A 23,023-nucleotide genomic window follows, 5' to 3' on the forward strand; every position below is an offset into this window, starting at 1 on the left:
CATGTGGATTACAGAACTTTCATCACAAAACATTGCATATTGATTCTTAGAAGTATTTTCTCAGATTTTGCAGCGTTTTCTAAACGCCAGTTTCAAAAATGACGAAGTTTTCGCAGAAAAACACTCTCGGAGCGAGTTCTACCCAATAGAGAAGTCATTTACATTGTTTCAATCACCGTGAAATTCCACGATCTGAACACGCTAAATGCATCACGGATTAGAAAAAGATTCTTTAATATATTGTGAAAATGTGGATTACCGAACTTTCTTGCATCATAAAGGCACATTTACACCTGCAAATATTTACTCCCTTTTTGCAGCTTTTTCCAAACTTCACATTCGATAATCATGCAATTTTCGCAGAAAAATTCTCTTCTAGCTCGTTCTACTCAATAGAATTGTAATTTCCATAGTTTCATTACCGTGAAATTCCGTTTTTCAAAGGCGCTACATGAATCACGGTTTAAAAAATAATTACTACACTGTTATTAACATGTGGATGACCGGACTTTCATTCACCATTCAAGGCATATTGACACTTAGAAGCATTTTCTCAGATTTCACAGTGTTCTCCTAATGTCAGTTTTAAAAATGAGGCACATTTCGCAGAAATATTCTCTTCAAGCGAGTTCTTCCCAATAGACATGTAACTTACATTGTTTCCTTCACTATGACATTCCGTATTCCGAACACGTTACATGCATCACGAGTTCGACAAACATTCTTTAATGAGTGAGAGCATGTGGATTACCGAACTTTCATCCACCATACAAGGCATATTTACACCTAGAAGTACTTATTCTGATTTCACAGGTTTTTCCTAACATCCAGTTTCGAAAATCATGAAATTTTCACAGAAACATTCAATTCAAGCGAGTTCTATGCAGTAGAATTGTTATTTTCAGAGCTTCACTGAACGAGACATTCCGTGTTCCGAAAACGTTACATTCATCACGGCTTCGACAAACATTATTTAATGACTGTGAGCATATTGATTACTGATTTTTCAACCACAATACAAGGTATATTTACACCTAGAAACATTTACTTACATTTCGCAGGTTTTCCTAACGTCAGTTATGAAAATCAGGCAGTTTTCGCAGAAAAATTCTCTTGGTGCATGTTCTATCCAATAGACATCTCATTTTCATAGATACCTTCACCGTAACATTCCGTGTTCCGAAAACGGTCCATGCACCACGGATTCAACAAATATTCACTGCTGAGTTCTTAGCATGTGAATTACACATCTTTAATAACCCATTGAATACATATTATCACCTTAAAGCATTTACTCAGATTTTGCAGCGTTTTCATAACAACAGTTTCCAAACTGAGGCAGATTTTTCAGTAAAATGCTCCTGGAGCGTGTTCTAACCAATAGATATGTAATTTACATAGTTTGCCTCACTGTGATAGTCCATGTTCCGAACGCACTACACACATCACGGATTTGAGAAACATTCTTAATGAGTTGTGTATATGTGTATTACACAACTTTCATCCACCATACAGGGCATATTGACACCTAGAAACATTAACACTGAGTTCGCAGATATTTCCTAATTGCAGTTTCGAAAATCAGGCAGTTTTCAAAGGAAAAAACTGTTGGAGCGTGTTCTACCCAATAGATATGTAAATTACATAGATTCTCCCGCTGTGAAAATACGTGTTTCGAACATGCTACATGCAGAAAAGTTTCGACAAATATACACTACACAGTTGTTTGCATGTGGATTACAGGACTTTCTCACTATAGAAAGCATATAGATGCTTAGAAGCATTTTCTGTGATTTCACAGAGTTTTCCAAATGCCAGTTTCTAAAATGAGGCAGATTTCATGGCAAAAACCTCTTGGAGCAGGTTCTAACCAATAGATATGTAATTTACATGGATTCGCTCACCGTCAAATTCCGTGTTCCGAACACGCTACATGCATCTCAGATGTGACAAATATTCACTACAGAGTTGTTAGCAAGTGGATTACAGCACTTTCATTCACCATAAAAGGCTTACTGACACTTTGAAGAATTTTCTCAGATTTCACACGTTAGTTTGAACGCCAGTTTGAAAATGAGGCAGATTTGGCAGAAAAATGCTCTTGGAGCCAGTTCTACCCAAAAGATAGGTAATTTGCCTACTTTCAATCACCGTGATATTCCGTGTTCTGAACACGTTACATGCACCACGGATTCAACAAACATTCTTTAATGAGTTGTGAACATGTGTATTAACGAACTTTAATCCACCTTACAGTGCATATTTATACATAGAAATTTTATTCTGATTTAGTAGTATTCTCCTAATGTCAGTCTCTAAAATCATGCAGTTTCCACAGAAAAATCCTCTTGGAGCGAGTTCTACCCAATAGACATGCAATTTACTTAGAACCCGTCATCGTGAAATTCCGTGTTCCGAACACGCTACATGCATCACGGATTCGACAAATATTCACTACAGAGTTGTTAGCATTAGGATTACAGAACTTTCATCCACCACAAAAGCCATGTTGACAATTTGAAGCATTTTCTCCCATTTCAAAAGATTTTCCTATTGCCAGTTTTGAAAAGGAGGCAGATTTGGCAGAAAAATTCTCGTGGAGCGAGTACTTCCCAATAGAAATGTAATTTACATAGTTTCCCTCACAGTGACATTCCATTTTCCGAACACGCTACATGCATCAAGGTTTCAACAAACTTTCTCGAATGAGTTGTGAACATGTAGATTACAGAAATTTCATCCGCCATACATGGCATATTTACAACTAGAAACATTAACTCTGAATTTGCAGGTTTTTCCTAATGCCAGTTTGGAAAATCAGGCCGTTTTCACAGGGAAAAAATTTTGGAGCGAATTCTAACCAATAGGTGTGTAATTTACATAGATTTCATCGCCGGGATTTTCCGTGATACGATCCCACTTCATGCATAACGCTTTCTAAAAATATTCACCACAGATTTGTTTGCATGTGGTTTTACGATCTTGCATCACAATACAAGGCATATTGACACTTTGAAGCAAATTCTCTGATTTTGCAGAGATTTTCAAACGCCAGGTTCAAAAATGAGGCAGATTTCTCAGAAAAATCTCTTAGATCAAATTCTACCCAAGAGACCTGTATTTTACATAGATTCGCTCACCGTGATATTGTGTGTTCCGAACACACTTCACGTATCTCGGATTCGACAAATATTCACTACAGAGTAGTTAGCATGCAGATTACTGAACTTTCATCCACCATAAAAGGCAGATGTACACCGAGAATCTAGTAATGAGGCTTCGCAGGATTTTCCTAAAGCCAGTTTCGAAAATCAGGCCGATTTCTCAGGAAAAAACTCTTGGAGTGATTTCTAACCAAGGGAAATGTAATTTACATAAATTCCCTGGCCGTGAAATTCCATGCTCCGAACATGTTACATGCATAAAAGATTCGACAAATATTCACTACAAATTTGTTAGCATGTGGATTACAGAACTTTCATCACAAAACTTTGCATATTGATTCTTAGAAGTATTTTCTCAGATTTTGCAGCGTTTTCTTAACGCCAGTTTCAAAAATGACGAAGTTTTCGCAGAAAAACACTCTCGGAGCGAGTTCTACCCAATAGAGAAGTCATTTACATTGTTTCAATCACCGTGAAATTCCACGATCTGAACACGCTAAATGCATCACGGATTAGAAAAAGATTCTTTAATATATTGTGAAAATGTGGATTACCGAACTTTCTTGCATCATAAAGGCACATTTACACCTGCAAATATTTACTCCCTTTTTGCAGCTTTTTCCAAACTTCACATTCGATAATCATGCAATTTTCGCAGAAAAATTCTCTTCTAGCTCGTTCTACTCAATAGAATTGTAATTTCCATAGTTTCATTACCGTGAAATTCCGTTTTTCAAAGGCGCTACATGAATCACGGTTTAAAAAATAATTACTACACTGTTATTAACATGTGGATGACCGGACTTTCATTCACCATTCAAGGCATATTGACACTTAGAAGCATTTTTTCAGATTTCACAGTGTTCTCCTAATCTCAGTTTTAAAAATGAGGCACATTTCGCAGAAATATACTCTTCAAGCGAGTTCTACCCAATAGACATGTAACTTACATTGTTTCCTTCACTATGACATTCCGTATTCCGAACACGTTACATGCATCACGAGTTCGACAAACATTCTTTAATGAGTGAGAGCATGTTGATTACTGAACTTTCATCCACCATACAAGGCATATTTACACCTAGAAGTAGTTATTCTGATTTCACAGGTTTTTCCTAACATCCAGTTTCGAAAATCATGAAATTTTCACAGAAACATTCAATTCAAGCGAGTTCTATGCAGTAGAATTGTTATTTTCAGAGCTTCACTGAACGAGACATTCCGTGTTCCGAAAACGTTACATTCATCACGGCTTCGACAAACATTATTTAATGACTGTGAGCATGTTGATTACTGATTTTTCAACCACAATACAAGGTATATTTACACCTAGAAACATTTACTTACATTTCGCAGGTTTTCCTAACGTCAGTTACGAAAATCAGGCAGTTTTCGCAGAAAAATTCTCTTGGTGCATGTTCTATCCAATAGACATCTCATTTTCATAGATACCTTCCCCGTAACATTCCGTGTTCCGAAAACGGTCCATGCACCACGGATTCAACAAATATTCACTGCTGAGTTCTTAGCATGTGAATTACACATCTTTAATAACCCATTGAATACATATTATCACCTTAAAGCATTTACTCAGATTTTGCAGCGTTTTCATAACAACAGTTTCCAAACTGAGGCAGATTTTTCAGTAAAATGCTCCTGGAGCGTGTTCTAACCAATAGATATGTAATTTACATAGTTTGCCTCACCGTGATAGTCCATGTTCCGAACGCACTACACACATCACGGATTTGAGAAACATTCTTAATGAGTTGTCTATATGTGTATTACACAACTTTCATCCACCATACAGGGCATATTGACACCTAGAAACATTAACACTGAGTTCGCAGATATTTCCTAATTGCAGTTTCGAAAATCAGGCAGTTTTCAAAGGAAAAAACTTTTGGAGCGTGTTCTACCCAATAGATATGTAAATTACATAGATTCTCCCGCTGTGAAAATACGTGTTTCGAACATGCTACATGCAGAAAAGTTTCGACAAATATACACTACACAGTTGTTTGCATGTGGATTACAGGACTTTCTCACTATAGAAAGCATATAGATGCTTAGAAGCATTTTCTGTGATTTCACAGAGTTTTCCAAATGCCAGTTTCTAAAATGAGGCAGATTTCATGGCAAAAACCTCTTGGAGCAGGTTCTAACCAATAGATATGTAATTTACATGGATTCGCTCACCGTCAAATTCCGTGTTCCGAACACGCTACATGCATCTCAGATGTGACAAATATTCACTACAGAGTTGTTAGCAAGTGGATTACAGCACTTTCATTCACCATAAAAGGCTTACTGACACTTTGAAGAATTTTCTCAGATTTCACACGTTAGTTTGAACGCCAGTTTGAAAATGAGGCAGATTTGGCAGAAAAATGCTCTTGGAGCCAGTTCTACCCAAAAGATAGGTAATTTGCCTACTTTCAATCACCGTGATATTCCGTGTTCTGAACACGTTACATGCACCACGGATTCAACAAACATTCTTTAATGAGTTGTGAACATGTGTATTAACGAACTTTAATCCACCTTACAGTGCATATTTATACATAGAAATTTTATTCTGATTTAGTAGTATTCTCCTAATGTCAGTCTCTAAAATCATGCAGTTTCCTCAGAAAAATCCTCTTGGAGCGAGTTCTACCCAATAGACATGCAATTTACTTAGAACCCGTCATCGTGAAATTCCGTGTTCCGAACACGCTACATGCATCACGGATTCGACAAATATTCACTACAGAGTTGTTAGCATTAGGATTACAGAACTTTCATCCACCATAAAAGCCATGTTGACAATTTGAAGCATTTTCTCCCATTTCAAAAGTTTTTCCTAATGCCAGTTTTGAAAAGGAGGCAGATTTGTCAGAAAAATTCTCGTGGAGCGAGTACTTCCCAATAGAAATGTAATTTACATAGTTTCCCTCACAGTGACATTCCATTTTCCGAACACGCTACATGCATCAAGGTTTCAACAAACTTTCTCGAATGAGTTGTGAACATGTAGATTACAGAAATTTCATCCGCCATACATGGCATATTTACAACTAGAAACATTAACTCTGAATTTGCAGGTTTTTCCTAATGCCAGTTTGGAAAATCAGGCCGTTTTCACAGGGAAAAAATTTTGGAGCGAATTCTAACCAATAGGTGTGTAATTTACATTGATTTCATCGCCGGGATTTTCCGTGATACGATCCCACTTCATGCATAACGCTTTCTAAAAATATTCACCACAGAGTTGTTTGCATGTGGTTTTACGATCTTGCATCACAATACAAGGCATATTGACACTTTGAAGCAAATTCTCTGATTTTGCAGAGATTTTCAAACGCCAGGTTCAAAAATGAGGCAGATTTCTCAGAAAAAACTCTTAGAGCAAATTCTACCCAAGAGACCTGTATTTTACATAGATTCGCTCACCGTGATATTGTGTGTTCCGAACACACTTCACGTATCTCGGATTCGACAAATATTCACTACAGAGTAGTTAGCATGCGGATTACCGAACTTTCATCCACCATAAAAGGCAGATGTACACCGAGAATCTAGTAATGTGGGTTCGCAGGTTTTTCCTAAAGCCAGTTTCGAAAATCAGGCCGATTTCTCAGGAAAAAACTCTTGGAGTGATTTCTAACCAAGGGAAATGTAATTTACATAAATTCCCTGGCCGTGAAATTCCATGCTCCGAACATGTTACATGCATAAAAGATTCGACAAATATTCACTACAAATTTGTTAGCATGTGGATTACCGAACTTTCATCTCAATACATTGAATATTGATTCTTAGAAGTATTTTCTCAGATTTTGCAGCGTTTTCTTAACGCCAGTTTCAAAAATGATGAAGTTTTCACAGAAAAACACTCTCGGAGCGAGTTCTACCCAATAGAGAAGTCATTTACATTGTTTCAATCACCGTGAAATTCCACGATCTGAACACGCTAAATGCATCACGGATTAGAAAAAGATTCTTTAATATATTGTGAAAATGTGGATTAAGGAACTTTCTTGCATCATAAAGGCACATTTACACCTGCAAATATTTACTCCCTTTTTGCAGCTTTTTCCAAACTTCACATTCGATAATCATGCAATTTTCGCAGAAAAATTCTCTTCTATCTCCTTCTACTCAATAGAATTGTAATTTCCATAGTTTCATTACCGTGAAATTCCGTTTTTCAAAGGCGCTACATGAATCACGGTTTAAAAAATAATTACTACACTGTTATTAACATGTGGATGACCGGACTTTCATTCACCATTCAAGGCATATTGACACTTAGAAGCATTTTCTCAGATTTCACAGTGTTCTCCTAATGTCAGTTTTAAAAATGAGGCACATTTCGCAGAAATATTCTCTTCAAGCGAGTTCTACCCAATAGACATGTAACTTACATTGTTTCCTTCACTATGACATTCCGTATTCCGAACACGTTACATGCATCAAGAGTTCGACAAACATTCTTTAATGAGTGAGAGCATGTGGATTACCGAACTTTCATCCACCATACAAGGCATATTTACACCTAGAAGTAGTTATTCTGATTTCACAGGTTTTTCCTAACATCCAGTTTCGAAAATCATGAAATTTTCACAGAAACATTCAATTCAAGCGAGTTCTATGCAGTAGAATTGTTATTTTCAGAGCTTCACTGAACGAGACATTCCGTGTTCCGAAAACGTTACATTCATCACGGCTTCGACAAACATTATTTAATGACTGTGAGCATGTTGATTACTGATTTTTCAACCACAATACAAGGTATATTTACACCTAGAAACATTTACTTACATTTCGCAGGTTTTCCTAACGTCAGTTACGAAAATCAGGCAGTTTTCGCAGAAAAATTCTCTTGGTGAATGTTCTATCCAATAGACATCTCATTTTCATAGATACCTTCCCCGTAACATTCCGTGTTCCGAAAACGGTCCATGCACCACGGATTCAACAAATATTCACTGCTGAGTTCTTAGCATGTGAATTACACATCTTTAATAACCCATTGAATACATATTATCACCTTAAAGCATTTACTCAGATTTTGCAGCGTTTTCATAACAACAGTTTCCAAACTGAGGCAGATTTTTCAGTAAAATGCTCCTGGAGCGTGTTCTAACCAATAGATATGTAATTTACATAGTTTGCCTCACCGTGATAGTCCATGTTCCGAACGCACTACACACATCACGGATTTGAGAAACATTCTTAATGAGTTGTGTATATGTGTATTACACAACTTTCATCCACCATACAGGGCATATTGACACCTAGAAACATTAACACTGAGTTCGCAGATATTTCCTAATTGCAGTTTCGAAAATCAGGCAGTTTTCAAAGGAAAAAACTTTTGGAGCGTGTTCTACCCAATAGATATGTAAATTACATAGATTCTCCCGCTGTGAAAATACGTGTTTCGAACATGCTACATGCAGAAAAGTTTCGACAAATATACACTACACAGTTGTTTGCATGTGGATTACAGGACTTTCTCACTATAGAAAGCATATAGATGCTTAGAAGCATTTTCTGTGATTTCACAGAGATTTCCAAATGCCAGTTTCTAAAATGAGGCAGATTTCATGGCAAAAACCTCTTGGAGCAGGTTCTAACCAATAGATATGTAATTTACATGGATTCGCTCACCGTCAAATTCCGTGTTCCGAACACGCTACATGCATCTCAGATGTGACAAATATTCACTACAGAGTTGTTAGCAAGTGGATTACAGCACTTTCATTCACCATAAAAGGCTTACTGACACTTTGAAGAATTTTCTCAGATTTCACACGTTAGTTTGAACGCCAGTTTGAAAATGAGGCAGATTTGGCAGAAAAATGCTCTTGGAGCCAGTTCTACCCAAAAGATAGGTAATTTGCCTACTTTCAATCACCGTGATATTCCGTGTTCTGAACACGTTACATGCACCACGGATTCAACAAACATTCTTTAATGAGTTGTGAACATGTGTATTAACGAACTTTAATCCACCTTACAGTGCATATTTATACATAGAAATTTTATTCTGATTTAGTAGTATTCTCCTAATGTCAGTCTCTAAAATCATGCAGTTTCCACAGAAAAATCCTCTTGGAGCGAGTTCTACCCAATAGACATGCAATTTACTTAGAACCCGTCATCGTGAAATTCCGTGTTCCGAACACGCTACATGCATCACGGATTCGACAAATATTCACTACAGAGTTGTTAGCATTAGGATTACAGAACTTTCATCCACCACAAAAGCCATGTTGACAATTTGAAGCATTTTCTCCCATTTCAAAAGATTTTCCTAATGCCAGTTTTGAAAAGGAGGCAGATTTGGCAGAAAAATTCTCGTGGAGCGAGTACTTCCCAATAGAAATGTAATTTACATAGTTTCCCTCACAGTGACATTCCATTTTCCGAACACGCTACATGCATCAAGGTTTCAACAAACTTTCTCGAATGAGTTGTGAACATGTAGATTACAGAAATTTCATCCGCCATACATGGCATATTTACAACTAGAAACATTAACTCTGAATTTGCAGGTTTTTCCTAATGCCAGTTTGGAAAATCAGGCCGTTTTCACAGGGAAAAAATTTTGGAGCGAATTCTAACCAATAGGTGTGTAATTTACATAGATTTCATCGCCGGGATTTTCCGTGATACGATCCCACTTCATGCATAACGCTTTCTAAAAATATTCACCACAGATTTGTTTGCATGTGGTTTTACGATCTTGCATCACAATACAAGGCATATTGACACTTTGAAGCATTTTCTCTGATTTTGCAGAGATTTTCAAACGCCAGGTTCAAAAATGAGGCAGATTTCTCAGAAAAAACTCTTAGAGCAAATTCTACCCAAGAGACCTGTATTTTACATAGATTCGCTCACCGTGATATTGTGTGTTCCGAACACACTTCACGTATCTCGGATTCGACAAATATTCACTACAGAGTAGTTAGCATGCGGATTACCGAACTTTCATCCACCATAAAAGGCAGATGTACACCGAGAATCTAGTAATGTGGGTTCGCAGGTTTTTCCTAAAGCCAGTTTCGAAAATCAGGCCGATTTCTCAGGAAAAATCTCTTGGAGTGATTTCTAACCAAGGGAAATGTAATTTACATAAATTCCCTGGCCGTGAAATTCCATGCTCCGAACATGTTACATGCATAAAAGATTCGAAAAATATTCACTACAAATTTGTTAGCATGTGGATTACAGAACTTTCATCACAAAACATTGCATATTGATTCTTAGAAGTATTTTCTCAGATTTGCAGCATTTTCTAAACGCCAGTTTCAAAAATGACGAAGTTTTCGCAGAAAAACACTCTCGGAGCGAGTTCTACCCAATAGAGAAGTCATTTACATTGTTTCAATCACCGTGAAATTCCACGATCTGAACACGCTAAATGCATCACGGATTAGAAAAAGATTCTTTAATATATTGTGAAAATGTGGATTACCGAACTTTCTTGCATCATAAAGGCACATTTACACCTGCAAATATTTACTCCCTTTTTGCAGCTTTTTCCAAACTTCACATTCGATAATCATGCAATTTTCGCAGAAAAATTCTCTTCTAGCTCGTTCTACTCAATAGAATTGTAATTTCCATAGTTTCATTACCGTGAAATTCCGTTTTTCAAAGGCGCTACATGAATCACGGTTTAAAAAATAATTACTACACTGTTATTAACATGTTGATGACCGGACTTTCATTCACCATTCAAGGCATATTGACACTTAGAAGCATTTTCTCAGATTTCACAGTGTTCTCCTAATGTCAGTTTTAAAAATGAGGCACATTTCGCAGAAATATTCTCTTCAAGCGAGTTCTACCCAATAGACATGTAACTTACATTGTTTCCTTCACTATGACATTCCGTATTCCGAACACGTTACATGCATCACGAGTTCGACAAACATTCTTTAATGAGTGAGAGCATGTGGATTACCGAACTTTCATCCACCATACAAGGCATATTTACACCTAGAAGTAGTTATTCTGATTTCACAGGTTTTTCCTAACATCCAGTTTCGAAAATCATGAAATTTTCACAGAAACATTCAATTCAAGCGAGTTCTATCCAGTAGAATTGTTATTTTCAGAGCTTCACTGACCGAGACATTCCGTGTTCCGAAAACGTTACATTAATCACGGCTTCGACATACATTATTTAATGACCGTGAGCATGTTGATTACCGATTTTTCAACCACAATACAAGGTATATTTACACCTAGAAACATTTACTTACATTTCGCAGGTTTTCCTAACATCAGTTATGAAAATCAGGCAGTTTTCGCAGAAAAATTCTCTTGGTGCATGTTCTATCCAATAGACATCTCATTTTCATAGATACCTTCACCGTAACATTCCGTGTTCCGAAAACGGTCCATGCACCACGGATTCAACAAATATTCACTGCTGAGTTCTTAGCATGTGAATTACACATCTTTAATAACCCATTGAATACATATTATCACCTTAAAGCATTTACTCAGATTTTGCAGCGTTTTCATAACAACAGTTTCCAAACTGAGGCAGATTTTTCAGTAAAATGCTCCTGGAGCGTGTTCTAACCAATAGATATGTAATTTACATAGTTTGCCTCACCGTGATAGTCCATGTTCCGAACGCACTACACACATCACGGATTTGAGAAACATTCTTAATGAGTTGTGTATATGTGTATTACACAACTTTCATCCACCATACAGGGCATATTGACACCTAGAAACATTAACACTGAGTTCGCAGATATTTCCTAATTGCAGTTTCGAAAATCAGGCAGTTTTCAAAGGAAAAAACTTTTGGAGCGTGTTCTACCCAATAGATATGTAAATTACATAGATTCTCCCGCTGTGAAAATACGTGTTTCGAACATGCTACATGCAGAAAAGTTTCGACAAATATACACTACACAGTTGTTTGCATGTGGATTACAGGACTTTCTCACTATAGAAAGCATATAGATGCTTAGAAGCATTTTCTGTGATTTCACAGAGTTTTCCAAATGCCAGTTTCTAAAATGAGGCAGATTTCTTGGCAAAAACCTCTTGGAGCAGGTTCTAACCAATAGATATGTAATTTACATGGATTCGCTCACCGTCAAATTCCGTGTTCCGAACACGCTACATGCATCTCAGATGTGACAAATATTCACTACAGAGTTGTTAGCAAGTGGATTACAGCACTTTCATTCACCATAAAAGGCTTACTGACACTTTGAAGAATTTTCTCAGATTTCACACGTTAGTTTGAACGCCAGTTTGAAAATGAGGCAGATTTGGCAGAAAAATGCTCTTGGAGCCAGTTCTACCCAAAAGATAGGTAATTTGCCTACTTTCAATCACCGTGATATTCCGTGTTCTGAACATGTTACATGCACCACGGATTCAACAAACATTCTTTAATGAGTTGTGAACATGTGTATTAACGAACTTTAATCCACCTTACAGTGCATATTTATACATAGAAATTTTATTCTGATTTAGTAGTATTCTCCTAATGTCAGTCTCTAAAATCATGCAGTTTCCTCAGAAAAATCCTCTTGGAGCGAGTTCTACCCAATAGACATGCAATTTACTTAGAACCCGTCATCGTGAAATTCCGTGTTCCGAACACGCTACATGCATCACGGATTCGACAAATATTCACTACAGAGTTGTTAGCATTAGGATTACAGAACTTTCATCCACCATAAAAGCCATGTTGACAATTTGAAGCATTTTCTCCCATTTCAAAAGTTTTTCCTAATGCCAGTTTTGAAAAGGAGGCAGATTTGTCAGAAAAATTCTCATGGAGCGAGTACTTCCCAATAGAAATGTAATTTACACAGTTTCCCTCACAGTGACATTCCATTTTCCGAACACGCTACATGCATCAAGGTTTCAACAAACTTTCTCGAATGAGTTGTGAACATGTAGATTACAGAAATTTCATCCGCCATACATGGCATATTTACAACTAGAAACATTAACTCTGAATTTGCAGGTTTTTCCTAATGCCAGTTTGGAAAATCAGGCCGTTTTCACAGGGAAAAAATTTTGGAGCGAATTCTAACCAATAGGTGTGTAATTTACATAGATTTCATCGCCGGGATTTTCCGTGATACGATCCCACTTCATGCATAACGCTTTCTAAAAATATTCACCACAGATTTGTTTGCATGTGGTTTTACGATCTTGCATCACAATACAAGGCATATTGACACTTTGAAGCAAATTCTCTGATTTTGCAGAGATTTTCAAACGCCAGGTTCAAAAATGAGGCAGATTTCTCAGAAAAAACTCTTAGAGCAAATTCTACCCAAGAGACCTGTATTTTACATAGATTCGCTCACCGTGATATTGTGTGTTCCGAACACACTTCACGTATCTCGGATTCGACAAATATTCACTACAGAGTAGTTAGCATGCAGATTACTGAACTTTCATCCACCATAAAAGGCAGATGTACACCGAGAATCTAGTAAGGAGGCTTCGCAGGATTTTCCTAAAGCCAGTTTCGAAAATCAGGCCGATTTCTCAGGAAAAATCTCTTGGAGTGATTTCTAACCAAGGGAAATGTAATTTACATAAATTCCCTGGCCGTGAAATTCCGTGCTCCGAACATGTTACATGCATAAATGATTCGACAAATATTCGCTACAAATTTGTTAGCATGTGGATTACAGAACTTTCATCACAAAACTTTGCATATTGATTCTTAGAAGTATTTTCTCAGATTTTGCAGCGTTTTCTTAACCCCAGTTTCAAAAATGACGAAGTTTTCACAGAAAAACACTCTCGGAGCGAGTTCTACCCAATAGAGAAGTCATTTACATTGTTTCAATCACCGTGAAATTCCACGATCTGAACACGCTAAATGCATCACGGATTAGAAAAAGATTCTTTAATATATTGTGAAAATGTGGATTACCGAACTTTCTTGCATCATAAAGGCACATTTACACCTGCAAATATTTACTCCCTTTTTGCAGCTTTTTCCAAACTTCACATTCGATAATCATGCAATTTTCGCAGAAAAATTCTCTTCTAGCTCGTTCTACTCAATAGAATTGTAATTTCCATAGTTTCATTACCGTGAAATTCCATTTTTCAAAGGCGCTACATGAATCACGGTTTAAAAAATAATTACTACACTGTTATTAACATGTGGATGACCGGACTTTCATTCACCATTCAAGGCATATTGACACTTAGAAGCATTTTCTCAGATTTCACAGTGTTCTCCTAATGTCAGTTTTAAAAATGAGGCACATTTCGCAGAAATATTCTCTTCAAGCGAGTTCTACCCAATAGACATGTAACTTACATTGTTTCCTTCACTATGACATTCCGTATTCCGAACACGTTACATGCATCAAGAGTTCGACAAACATTCTTTAATGAGTGAGAGCATGTGGATTACCGAACTTTCATCCACCATACAAGGCATATTTACACCTAGAAGTAGTTATTCTGATTTCACAGGTTTTTCCTAACATCCAGTTTCGAAAATCATGAAATTTTCACAGAAACATTCAATTCAAGCGAGTTCTATGCAGTAGAATTGTTATTTTCAGAGCTTCACTGACCGAGACATTCCGTGTTCCGAAAACGTTACATTCATCACGGCTTCGACAAACATTATTTAATGACCGTGAGCATGTTGATTACCGATTTTTCAACCACAATACAAGGTATATTTACACCTAGAAACATTTACTTACATTTCGCAGGTTTTCCTAACGTCAGTTATGAAAATCAGGCAGTTTTCGCAGAAAAATTCTCTTGGTGCATGTTCTATCCAATAGACATCTCATTTTCATAGATACCTTCACCGTAACATTCCGTGTTCCGAAAACGGTCCATGCACCACGGATTCAACAAATATTCACTGCTGAGTTCTTAGCATGTGAATTACACATCTTTAATAACCCATTGAATACATATTATCACCTTAAAGCATTTACTCAGATTTTGCAGCGTTTTCATAACAACAGTTTCCAAACTGAGGCAGATTTTTCAGTAAAATGCTCCTGGAGCGTGTTCTAACCAATAGATATGTAATTTACATAGTTTGCCTCACCGTGATAGTCCATGTTCCGAACGCACTACACACATCACGGATTTGAGAAACATTCTTAATGAGTTGTGTATATGTGTATTACACAACTTTCATCCACCATACAGGGCATATTGACACCTAGAAACATTAACACTGAGTTCGCAGATATTTCCTAATTGCAGTTTCGAAAATCAGGCAGTTTTCAAAGGAAAAAACTTTTGGAGCGTGTTCTACCCAATAGATATGTAAATTACATAGATTCTCCCGCTGTGAAAATACGTGTTTCGAACATGCTACATGCAGAAAAGTTTCGACAAATATACACTACACAGTTGTTTGCATGTGGATTACAGGACTTTCTCACTATAGAAAGCATATAGATGCTTAGAAGCATTTTCTGTGATTTCACAGAGATTTCCAAATGCCAGTTTCTAAAATGAGGCAGATTTCATGGCAAAAACCTCTTGGAGCAGGTTCTAACCAATAGATATGTAATTTACATGGATTCGCTCACCGTCAAATTCCGTGTTCCGAACACGCTACATGCATCTCAGATGTGACAAATATTCACTACAGAGTTGTTAGCAAGTGGATTACAGCACTTTCATTCACCATAAAAGGCTTACTGACACTTTGAAGAATTTTCTCAGATTTCACACGTTAGTTTGAACGCCAGTTTGAAAATGAGGCAGATTTGGCAGAAAAATGCTCTTGGAGCCAGTTCTACCCAAAAGATAGGTAATTTGCCTACTTTCAATCACCGTGATATTCCGTGTTCTGAACACGTTACATGCACCACGGATTCAACAAACATTCTTTAATGAGTTGTGAACATGTGTATTAACGAACTTTAATCCACCTTACAGTGCATATTTATACATAGAAATTTTATTCTGATTTAGTAGTATTCTCCTAATGTCAGTCTCTAAAATCATGCAGTTTCCTCAGAAAAATCCTCTTGGAGCGAGTTCTACCCAATAGACATGCAATTTACTTAGAACCCGTCATCGTGAAATTCCGTGTTCCGAACACGCTACATGCATCACGGATTCGACAAATATTCACTACAGAGTTGTTAGCATTAGGATTACAGAACTTTCATCCACCATAAAAGCCATGTTGACAATTTGAAGCATTTTCTCCCATTTCAAAAGTTTTTCCTAATGCCAGTTTTGAAAAGGAGGCAGATTTGTCAGAAAAATTCTCATGGAGCGAGTACTTCCCAATAGAAATGTAATTTACACAGTTTCCCTCACAGTGACATTCCATTTTCCGAACACGCTACATGCATCAAGGTTTCAACAAACTTTCTCGAATGAGTTGTGAACATGTAGATTACAGAAATTTCATCCGCCATACATGGCATATTTACAACTAGAAACATTAACTCTGAATTTGCAGGTTTTTCCTAATGCCAGTTTGGAAAATCAGGCCGTTTTCACAGGGAAAAAATTTTGGAGCGAATTCTAACCAATAGGTGTGTAATTTACATAGATTTCATCGCCGGGATTTTCCGTGATACGATCCCACTTCATGCATAACGCTTTCTAAAAATATTCACCACAGATTTGTTTGCATGTGGTTTTACGATCTTGCATCACAATACAAGGCATATTGACACTTTGAAGCAAATTCTCTGATTTTGCAGAGATTTTCAAACGCCAGGTTCAAAAATGAGGCAGATTTCTCAGAAAAAACTCTTAGAGCAAATTCTACCCAAGAGACCTGTATTTTACATAGATTCGCTCACCGTGATATTGTGTGTTCCGAACACACTTCACGTATCTCGGATTCGACAAATATTCACTACAGAGTAGTTAGCATGCAGATTACTGAACTTTCATCCACCATAAAAGGCAGATGTACACCGAGAATCTAGTAAGGAGGCTTCGCAGGATTTTCCTAAAGCCAGTTTCGAAAATCAGGCCGATTTCTCAGGAAAAATCTCTTGGAGTGATTTCTAACCAAGGGAAATGTAATTTACATAAATTCCCTGGCCGTGAAATTCCGTGCTCCGAACATGTTACATGCATAAATGATTCGACAAATATTCGCTACAAATTTGTTAGCATGTGGATTACAGAACTTTCATCACAAAACTTTGCATATTGATTCTTAGAAGTATTTTCTCAGATTTTGCAGCGTTTTCTTAACCCCAGTTTCAAAAATGACGAAGTTTTCACAGAAAAACACTCTCGGAGCGAGTTCTACCCAATAGAGAAGTCATTTACATTGTTTCAATCACCGTGAAATTCCACGATCTGAACACGCTAAATGCATCACGGATTAGAAAAAGATTCTTTAATATATTGTGAAAATGTGGATTACCGAACTTTCTTGCATCATAAAGGCACATTTACACCTGCAAATATTTACTCCCTTTTTGCAGCTTTTTCCAAACTTCACATTCGATAATCATGCAATTTTCGCAGAAAAATTCTCTTCTAGCTCGTTCTACTCAATAGAATTGTAATTTCCATAGTTTCATTACCGTGAAATTCCATTTTTCAAAGGCGCTACATGAATCACGGTTTAAAAAATAATTACTACACTGTTATTAACATGTGGATGACCGGACTTTCATTCACCATTCAAGGCATATTGACACTTAGAAGCATTTTCTCAGATTTCACAGTGTTCTCCTAATGTCAGTTTTAAAAATGAGGCACATTTCGCAGAAATATTCTCTTCAAGCGAGTTCTACCCAATAGACATGTAACTTACATTGTTTCCTTCACTATGACATTCCGTATTCCGAACACGTTACATGCATCAAGAGTTCGACAAACATTCTTTAATGAGTGAGAGCATGTGGATTACCGAACTTTCATCCACCATACAAGGCATATTTACACCTAGAAGTAGTTATTCTGATTTCACAGGTTTTTCCTAACATCCAGTTTCGAAAATCATGAAATTTTCACAGAAACATTCAATTCAAGCGAGTTCTATGCAGTAGAATTGTTATTTTCAGAGCTTCACTGACCGAGACATTCCGTGTTCCGAAAACGTTACATTCATCACGGCTTCGACAAACATTATTTAATGACCGTGAGCATGTTGATTACCGATTTTTCAACCACAATACAAGGTATATTTACACCTAGAAACATTTACTTACATTTCGCAGGTTTTCCTAACGTCAGTTATGAAAATCAGGCAGTTTTCGCAGAAAAATTCTCTTGGTGCATGTTCTATCCAATAGACATCTCATTTTCATAGATACCTTCACCGTAACATTCCGTGTTCCGAAAACGGTCCATGCACCACGGATTCAACAAATATTCACTGCTGAGTTCTTAGCATGTGAATTACACATCTTTAATAACCCATTGAATACATATTATCACCTTAAAGCATTTACTCAGATTTTGCAGCGTTTTCATAACAACAGTTTCCAAACTGAGGCAGATTTTTCAGTAAAATGCTCCTGGAGCGTGTTCTAACCAATAGATATGTAATTTACATAGTTTGCCTCACCGTGATAGTCCATGTTCCGAACGCACTACACACATCACGGATTTGAGAAACATTCTTAATGAGTTGTGTATATGTGTATTACACAACTTTCATCCACCATACAGGGCATATTGACACCTAGAAACATTAACACTGAGTTCGCAGATATTTCCTAATTGCAGTTTCGAAAATCAGGCAGTTTTCAAAGGAAAAAACTTTTGGAGCGTGTTCTACCCAATAGATATGTAAATTACATAGATTCTCCCGCTGTGAAAATACGTGTTTCGAACATGCTACATGCAGAAAAGTTTCGACAAATATACACTACACAGTTGTTTGCATGTGGATTACAGGACTTTCTCACTATAGAAAGCATATAGATGCTTAGAAGCATTTTCTGTGATTTCACAGAGATTTCCAAATGCCAGTTTCTAAAATGAGGCAGATTTCATGGCAAAAACCTCTTGGAGCAGGTTCTAACCAATAGATATGTAATTTACATGGATTCGCTCACCGTCAAATTCCGTGTTCCGAACACGCTACATGCATCTCAGATGTGACAAATATTCACTACAGAGTTGTTAGCAAGTGGATTACAGCACTTTCATTCACCATAAAAGGCTTACTGACACTTTGAAGAATTTTCTCAGATTTCACACGTTAGTTTGAACGCCAGTTTGAAAATGAGGCAGATTTGGCAGAAAAATGCTCTTGGAGCCAGTTCTACCCAAAAGATAGGTAATTTGCCTACTTTCAATCACCGTGATATTCCGTGTTCTGAACACGTTACATGCACCACGGATTCAACAAACATTCTTTAATGAGTTGTGAACATGTGTATTAACGAACTTTAATCCACCTTACAGTGCATATTTATACATAGAAATTTTATTCTGATTTAGTAGTATTCTCCTAATGTCAGTCTCTAAAATCATGCAGTTTCCTCAGAAAAATCCTCTTGGAGCGAGTTCTACCCAATAGACATGCAATTTACTTAGAACCCGTCATCGTGAAATTCCGTGTTCCGAACACGCTACATGCATCACGGATTCGACAAATATTCACTACAGAGTTGTTAGCATTAGGATTACAGAACTTTCATCCACCATAAAAGCCATGTTGACAATTTGAAGCATTTTCTCCCATTTCAAAAGTTTTTCCTAATGCCAGTTTTGAAAAGGAGGCAGATTTGTCAGAAAAATTCTCGTGGAGCGAGTACTTCCCAATAGAAATGTAATTTACATAGTTTCCCTCACAGTGACATTCCATTTTCCGAACACGCTACATGCATCAAGGTTTCAACAAACTTTCTCGAATGAGTTGTGAACATGTAGATTACAGAAATTTCATCCGCCATACATGGCATATTTACAACTAGAAACATTAACTCTGAATTTGCAGGTTTTTCCTAATGCCAGTTTGGAAAATCAGGCCGTTTTCACAGGGAAAAAATTTTGGAGCGAATTCTAACCAATAGGTGTGTAATTTACATAGATTTCATCGCCGGGATTTTCCGTGATACGATCCCACTTCATGCATAACGCTTTCTAAAAATATTCACCACAGATTTGTTTGCATGTGGTTTTACGATCTTGCATCACAATACAAGGCATATTGACACTTTGAAGCAAATTCTCTGATTTTGCAGAGATTTTCAAACGCCAGGTTCAAAAATGAGGCAGATTTCTCAGAAAAAACTCTTAGAGCAAATTCTACCCAAGAGACCTGTATTTTACATAGATTCGCTCACCGTGATATTGTGTGTTCCGAACACACTTCACGTATCTCGGATTCGACAAATATTCACTACAGAGTAGTTAGCATGCAGATTACTGAACTTTCATCCACCATAAAAGGCAGATGTACACCGAGAATCTAGTAAGGAGGCTTCGCAGGATTTTCCTAAAGCCAGTTTCGAAAATCAGGCCGATTTCTCAGGAAAAATCTCTTGGAGTGATTTCTAACCAAGGGAAATGTAATTTACATAAATTCCCTGGCCGTGAAATTCCGTGCTCCGAACATGTTACATGCATAAATGATTCGACAAATATTCGCTACAAATTTGTTAGCATGTGGATTACAGAACTTTCATCACAAAACTTTGCATATTGATTCTTAGAAGTATTTTCTCAGATTTTGCAGCGTTTTCTTAACCCCAGTTTCAAAAATGACGAAGTTTTCACAGAAAAACACTCTCGGAGCGAGTTCTACCCAATAGAGAAGTCATTTACATTGTTTCAATCACCGTGAAATTCCACGATCTGAACACGCTAAATGCATCACGGATTAGAAAAAGATTCTTTAATATATTGTGAAAATGTGGATTACCGAACTTTCTTGCATCATAAAGGCACATTTACACCTGCAAATATTTACTCCCTTTTTGCAGCTTTTTCCAAACTTCACATTCGATAATCATGCAATTTTCGCAGAAAAATTCTCTTCTAGCTCGTTCTACTCAATAGAATTGTAATTTCCATAGTTTCATTACCGTGAAATTCCATTTTTCAAAGGCGCTACATGAATCACGGTTTAAAAAATAATTACTACACTGTTATTAACATGTGGATGACCGGACTTTCATTCACCATTCAAGGCATATTGACACTTAGAAGCATTTTCTCAGATTTCACAGTGTTCTCCTAATGTCAGTTTTAAAAATGAGGCACATTTCGCAGAAATATTCTCTTCAAGCGAGTTCTACCCAATAGACATGTAACTTACATTGTTTCCTTCACTATGACATTCCGTATTCCGAACACGTTACATGCATCAAGAGTTCGACAAACATTCTTTAATGAGTGAGAGCATGTGGATTACCGAACTTTCATCCACCATACAAGGCATATTTACACCTAGAAGTAGTTATTCTGATTTCACAGGTTTTTCCTAACATCCAGTTTCGAAAATCATGAAATTTTCACAGAAACATTCAATTCAAGCGAGTTCTATGCAGTAGAATTGTTATTTTCAGAGCTTCACTGACCGAGACATTCCGTGTTCCGAAAACGTTACATTCATCACGGCTTCGACAAACATTATTTAATGACCGTGAGCATGTTGATTACCGATTTTTCAACCACAATACAAGGTATATTTACACCTAGAAACATTTACTTACATTTCGCAGGTTTTCCTAACGTCAGTTATGAAAATCAGGCAGTTTTCGCAGAAAAATTCTCTTGGTGCATGTTCTATCCAATAGACATCTCATTTTCATAGATACCTTCACCGTAACATTCCGTGTTCCGAAAACGGTCCATGCACCACGGATTCAACAAATATTCACTGCTGAGTTCTTAGCATGTGAATTACACATCTTTAATAACCCATTGAATACATATTATCACCTTAAAGCATTTACTCAGATTTTGCAGCGTTTTCATAACAACAGTTTCCAAACTGAGGCAGATTTTTCAGTAAAATGCTCCTGGAGCGTGTTCTAACCAATAGATATGTAATTTACATAGTTTGCCTCACCGTGATAGTCCATGTTCCGAACGCACTACACACATCACGGATTTGAGAAACATTCTTAATGAGTTGTGTATATGTGTATTACACAACTTTCATCCACCATACAGGGCATATTGACACCTAGAAACATTAACACTGAGTTCGCAGATATTTCCTAATTGCAGTTTCGAAAATCAGGCAGTTTTCAAAGGAAAAAACTTTTGGAGCGTGTTCTACCCAATAGATATGTAAATTACATAGATTCTCCCGCTGTGAAAATACGTGTTTCGAACATGCTACATGCAGAAAAGTTTCGACAAATATACACTACACAGTTGTTTGCATGTGGATTACAGGACTTTCTCACTATAGAAAGCATATAGATGCTTAGAAGCATTTTCTGTGATTTCACAGAGATTTCCAAATGCCAGTTTCTAAAATGAGGCAGATTTCATGGCAAAAACCTCTTGGAGCAGGTTCTAACCAATAGATATGTAATTTACATGGATTCGCTCACCGTCAAATTCCGTGTTCCGAACACGCTACATGCATCTCAGATGTGACAAATATTCACTACAGAGTTGTTAGCAAGTGGATTACAGCACTTTCATTCACCATAAAAGGCTTACTGACACTTTGAAGAATTTTCTCAGATTTCACACGTTAGTTTGAACGCCAGTTTGAAAATGAGGCAGATTTGGCAGAAAAATGCTCTTGGAGCCAGTTCTACCCAAAAGATAGGTAATTTGCCTACTTTCAATCACCGTGATATTCCGTGTTCTGAACACGTTACATGCACCACGGATTCAACAAACATTCTTTAATGAGTTGTGAACATGTGTATTAACGAACTTTAATCCACCTTACAGTGCATATTTATACA

The sequence above is a fragment of the Camelus bactrianus genome, chromosome 13 (genome assembly GCF_048773025.1).
Source record: "Camelus bactrianus isolate YW-2024 breed Bactrian camel chromosome 13, ASM4877302v1, whole genome shotgun sequence".
In the NCBI taxonomy this organism is placed as follows: Eukaryota; Metazoa; Chordata; class Mammalia; order Artiodactyla; family Camelidae; genus Camelus; species Camelus bactrianus.